The following is a 5,632-nucleotide window of genomic DNA, read 5'->3' as shown; positions in this document are numbered from 1 at the left end:
AGCTGTTAGAGAGAGAGGTGGAATCAGACACAGAATTTATAAGTAAAAGTCCAAAGGGTCACAACACTGATGAGGATGTATTAAACAAACCCAAGATGCTATTAAATCTTTAATTAGTTATAAGATTTTGATTGATTAATATGTACATGTAAATCCCAAAATTCCTTTGAAGTCACTGTCCTGAGAGAACCAAAGATTTTATCAATGTAAAGAAGAGGTGACATTTTAGGTCAGACAATGCATGTTAGGTGTGAGGCCTTGTTTAGAACTTGTCTGTATTTTGGTTTGGAGTCAGACTGGTTTAATTTCTAAAGTAGGAATTTATAAAATGCCACATTGACTGACAGCCTGTTAAATGAGTTCTTTCTGAACAAAATAGAATGCATCTGCAAATTCACCCCATAGATTTGTGTGTGTGTGTGAGAGAGCAAGAGAGAGCACGCAAGAGCGAGAGAGCGTTGACCTGCTCACTGAGCTGGTAAGTTTGTTTGCAGATGTTTTGTCACCTTACTAGGTAACATTATCAGTGCGCCTCTGGTGAAGCTTTGGTGTTCTGTCCCACTTAATGTTTCTGTGTCTCAGTTTGCTGGAGTGGATGGCATCACTTCCGGATTTGCTTCATAGTGGTTGGTATTTGGGGTCTAGCTCTAAATGTTTGTTAACGGAATTCCGGTTTGAGTGCCAGGCCTCCAGGATTCAAGCACACTAACAAGTTTCAATTCTGATTTGCCACTGCGGGATTTGCACACTCCACATTCCCAATTCCATCACCACTACAGCCTAGAAATATAATCACGCATGAAAGCAAGGGACTTGAACGTCACACAAAAAAAACCCAATGAATGCTTTGTTGGTTATGACAAAAGTGGTTTATTCCAAGCAGTACAAGAATCACTTGCATAGAAGGAAATATACATCAAATTTACTAAATGGCATCAACTGCTTTCCACATTGACTTCGACTTTGCTTTGAGGGACCATTTGAAAGACAAGACATATAATAAGTCTTCAATGACAAATCTCACACAGAAAACATCAGTGAAATTGGGAAATAAAGTTCAGATATTTCATAAAAGCAGCATGTCATACATCACCTAAATAGTTTTAAAGAAATACATAAGTTTGAATTGTGCGTATTGTTTAGTCCCACAGACGTGGCACACAAAAAGTAAAAATTCTAAGGTAAAAACTAGAGACGCAGAGATTTTTGCCTAATTTACTAATTCTATTCCCAGGGCGTGACCCAGTTCCAACCAGATGGTTAGGCTCCAACAAATCGAAAACAAAAGCTGTTTTGAGTCCAGGTGATTTTTTTTGTTTAAATTTCCAGGATTCATTTTAAAATGTTTATCAAGTAGCAGGTTATTACATTGCAGTGTTCATTTCGCTCCTGTTTGAGGGCATCAAGGAACAGGAAAATTAAATATGCTCTCATTTTGCCCTGTCAACATACAGCTCCTAATGCAACAGGGAGAACACAATGTTTGCCAAAACCTACAGCTCTAGTGTATTCTCACATCCAGCTCATCAGATGAGCCACTGCTCCATTTTCAAACTTAAAGTCATCAGGTTTGTGTGTACTTGTTCCTCTAATTCAGAAGGCCACACTAGTGGTTTCCATGCAAAGGCGATATAGAGATTATAGAGATTGTCACTAAGTGAAAGATATATCAGGGGGATATCATTGAGTGGGTACATAGCATTCCTCTTTAGGGTATTTTTGTTCCAGCCTCCCAGATCAATCTCAATAAATAACTGCTCTCCCATCCTCACAAACACCTATTTACCCTATCACGAGACAGTTTTTGCTGCTTTATTGCAATATAGAGAACCAAACTGCACCTTTTCTATTAGCTCTGCGATGACTGTGACAGGATTTAAGCAGTAAAATCTTTAAGAAGTCACTTTTTTTAAAAAAAGAGGAATACGAATACACCCACATATTTGCACATCTGCCCATACCTTTAGCAGCAAATGAATACAATCGTGCAGACTGAGGAAAATATTATGCAAAAGATGATCATCAAGACCAGATAAAAGCACTTTCTTTCAGTTTTTTTTATTTAAAGTCAGGGGCTCATTGAATGGGTTGTTGACTTTGGTGTCAGAAAATTCAACTGAAGACTACAAAAACAGTTGGGTCGGACGGTACGTCTAAAGTTGCAGATCCGCTGGGTTTATCCTGTAGTCTCCAGGAATCACATTAAATCTACAGGACACTGTTATGAGCGATAGCCAAGAGGATAATCATCATTAGACGCAGCAAAGAAAGAAGTTTTTTTAATTCTGACTTCTTTACGCATTTGTGTTTATTAGTTGCAAAACAATTGGGACAAAGAAGAAAATAGTGTGGCACAGCTGGACGAGAGTCTGAGCCCACTCAAGTTTCCATTCCTCACCAATGGATAGGAACCACAGGTTGAGCGCACTGGACAAGGAAGTAATGGAGGCTAGTTAGTTAACACAAGGACTGTCAGCTTGGATGACAGGTCTGCCACAAACCTGGTGGAAATGCATTCTAGCAGGAACGTCAAATGGTGGCATTTCTAAAAGAGGTGAAAAGGAAATCTAAAATGTAACATGTTGGTGAAATAAAGAATACAAAACTGACACTTCGATACAGTTTCAAAAGGCTTGGAAATGTCCTGTTGTTGCTGATTGTAAGGGCATAGACCTGATATATCTTTCATCTTTTTAAATATGTAACATGTACAATGTTTCTTTGAGCATCACCATTTAAAGATAGTAGAGTCATACCTGCAGGCTTCTTAGAGTAAACAGATGGTCACTCTACTTGAAGAAAGCAAGACATATGCTAACCTTCATCCTGGAAGCCTGTTCCTAAAATCGAGTTTATGTTTTACAAGAGGACAATCCCACTATTCGCTAGTTGCACGGCTCCCTCCTGAAAGTCTTGCAATCCCAAAGTTCCCACTGCAGTGTATAGCAGGGTGAAGACTTTTGACCTGTTCCTGCAAGTTTCCTTCACTTCCTTTAGAGAGTGAATTTCTGCAGGATAATCTCTCAGACCCTCACATGGACAAAGAACCTGAATGATCTCATTACTGAACAGTTTTAAAATAACTTTGTGCAAATAAAGTTTTGCATTTGATTATTGGGATAATTTGACATGAACACAGTTCTGTACTTTTCATGTCTTGAATTTCATTTGCTACTTTAAGTTACTACATTAAGTTACCACAAGATCTTCCCATTCTTAAAACTAGCTGCAGATGCACAATTCTACCACTAGATGGAGAATGTAGACTACCATAAATGGTTACAGCATATGAAGCCATTCAGGCCACTGTACCATGCAATCAACTCCAAGAGCAATTTAGCTAATCCTTCTGCTTTTTTACTGCAGCCCTTCATATTTACACTCTTCAGATGGTGATCCATCTCGGTCCTCAAGAGCCCCCTTTGAATCAGCCTTCACCATGCACACAGATCATTCCAGATCCTGATCATTTGTTGTGTAGAATTTTCCTCATGTATGTTTCGGTCCTTTGGCCAATTATTTCAAATTGGTGCCCTACAATTCTCAACCCTTCTGCCCATCGGAATGATTTCAGCCGACACACAGCATTAAGGAAACCTTACTCAACATGGTCTTCGAGAGCAGGAAATGCCAGCTTCTCTAATCTATCCTTCTACCTAAAGTCTTCCACCCCTGGAACTATTGTCACAATTCTCTGCCTTACCTTGTTCAAAGCAGCAACACATTTTCCTAAAGTGCTGCAACCAGAGCTGAACACAATACTCCAGTTACGAGCAAGTTGATGCGCCAAAGGCTCACCATCATTTGATGGTTTTGTGCTCCACGTCTTCCCATCACAAAGCTGAAGATCCAACACGGTCAACCTTCAACGGGCTCTGCACTCCCAGGTCCTTGTGCACCTGCATTTCTTCTCCACCCCCATCAGTATCATGCGCCTTCTTATTTTAAACTGCTTCCTCTTGATCATTCTATCAAAATTGTACTACCCCACATCCAGAATCACCAATAACTTGACAATCAGCATCACTGCCCAGTTCAGAGAATAACCAAATTCATTCTCCCCAAAACACCACAGAATATTCACTGGTAGTTTTGTGTTGCCCCACCCCCCACTCCACCCTAATCTCTGCATTTCCTCCCCTCATGCTGCAGCCCCCCTACAGTGGAGTTGGACAGTGATCTGAGTAGACTAATTGATGTTAAATGGCAGGTGTACCCCAAGACGATCAATTTGACAACTAGCACCGCAAGAAACAGGAATGATTTTCAACCCTAGATGGTTCTCGTTTAAAAAGGGCTCAGAATGGCAACTGCTGTATTTAATATGATCAATGTGTGAAGGAGGTGCATGGATGCTTCCAAGGAACTGGTTGACTCCCAACAGGTTAAGGCACATTGACAAGCAAGCAGCAGCAGCATTTTACCCAATGTCCGTGAGTTAGATATTTTTTAATAAGAGAACAAAGTGAATCGTTTACGATCAGCTATTGAAAAAATATATTATAAGCTTGCATAAACCATGCCGATATATTTCAATAAGAGGGAGTAAAATTATGTGTTTGCCACAATGTACTCTCAGACTTGATACTGGAGGCATATTCAGTTCATCTTTGTTTACCTATTCATATGTAAACTAATTATGTTCCGCAGATTATTGCAAGCTATCTTATGAGCATGATGACAGTCCAACAGTCAGTTTCTTCAGGATGTTCTAATGCTGAGACCAATTAATATTTTTTAGGTCCACTCCCTCCTGTACCATCTCCCAGAGAGGACTGCAAGAGAGGGAAAAACAAAAAAAAGGGAGAGACATTAAAACTCACCAGCTTCCTTTCAAAATAAAAGGATAAACTGGCATTGGTTAACAAAAGCAACACCTCACCTCATCTCCCTCAGCCTCTGCACATGCTGGATGCACTTCTCTGCAGTGTAATCCACCTCCTCCTCCGTTGTGAAACGCCCAATCCCAAACCTGCAAATAAAGAGACAGCGTCACACAGCATGCAAGTCTTGTACACTAGAACAAGTATAAAAACAAGTGTGATCCTCCTAGAAAGCAGTTCTGGATGCAGACAGTGACAGGAAGGGAAAGAACAAAATAAGAATTTTTGACACAGGATTATAGTCGCTATATAAAACATCCCACATTTAAACACATTGAGTGTTAAATTTTCTTCAGCTGCAATGGAGATATGTCCCCATTTCCTAGGGATGGTTAAATAATCTGACAAATCTCAAGGTCAAGTCTCATACAGGTATTTTCATTTGGGCAAAATATCTCAGGCAGTCATTGCAACATGGTTCACTGCTTTCAGAGGATGGGAGCAGAAATAAAATATTTTTTAAATGGAAATTCAGGCACTATACTCAGGACTGAATTAAAAAAAAAAATCAAAAAAAGTTAGTGGGTGATGTAATTAAGGTGTTCACGGTGATCAAATACATGAATAAGGTAGACCAGTGCAGCATGGTGCTGCAGAACAATATGAATATTTGGTGTTCACCTCTAGAGAACAGAGGGACCTAGGGGTCCAGATATATAAATTCACAGACAGGGCAGTTAAAAAGGCTTTTGGCACATGCGCCTTCATTGCTCAGTCCTTTGAGTGTAGGAGTTAGGAAGTCATGTTGA

General features: G+C 39.8%; 1 long non-coding RNA gene across 1 annotated transcript; it reads right to left on the bottom strand.

Moving 5' to 3' along the window:
• Positions 1 to 850: 850 nt before the first annotated feature.
• Positions 851 to 5,298, bottom strand: LOC125482446. Its single transcript, XR_007261646.1, has 2 exons — positions 4,883 to 5,298; positions 851 to 4,775 (listed from the first exon to the last, which is right to left on the bottom strand). It is a non-coding gene; the product is annotated as an uncharacterized LOC125482446 (long non-coding RNA).
• Between the last annotated feature and the right edge of the window lie 334 nt (positions 5,299 to 5,632).

Source organism: Rhincodon typus, unplaced genomic scaffold, assembly GCF_021869965.1.
Source record: "Rhincodon typus isolate 14 unplaced genomic scaffold, sRhiTyp1.1 hic_rhity00010431, whole genome shotgun sequence".
Taxonomy (NCBI): domain Eukaryota; kingdom Metazoa; phylum Chordata; class Chondrichthyes; order Orectolobiformes; family Rhincodontidae; genus Rhincodon; species Rhincodon typus.
The sequence above is the reverse complement of the archived record's forward strand: the minus strand, read 5'-3'. Positions and strand labels throughout refer to the sequence as shown.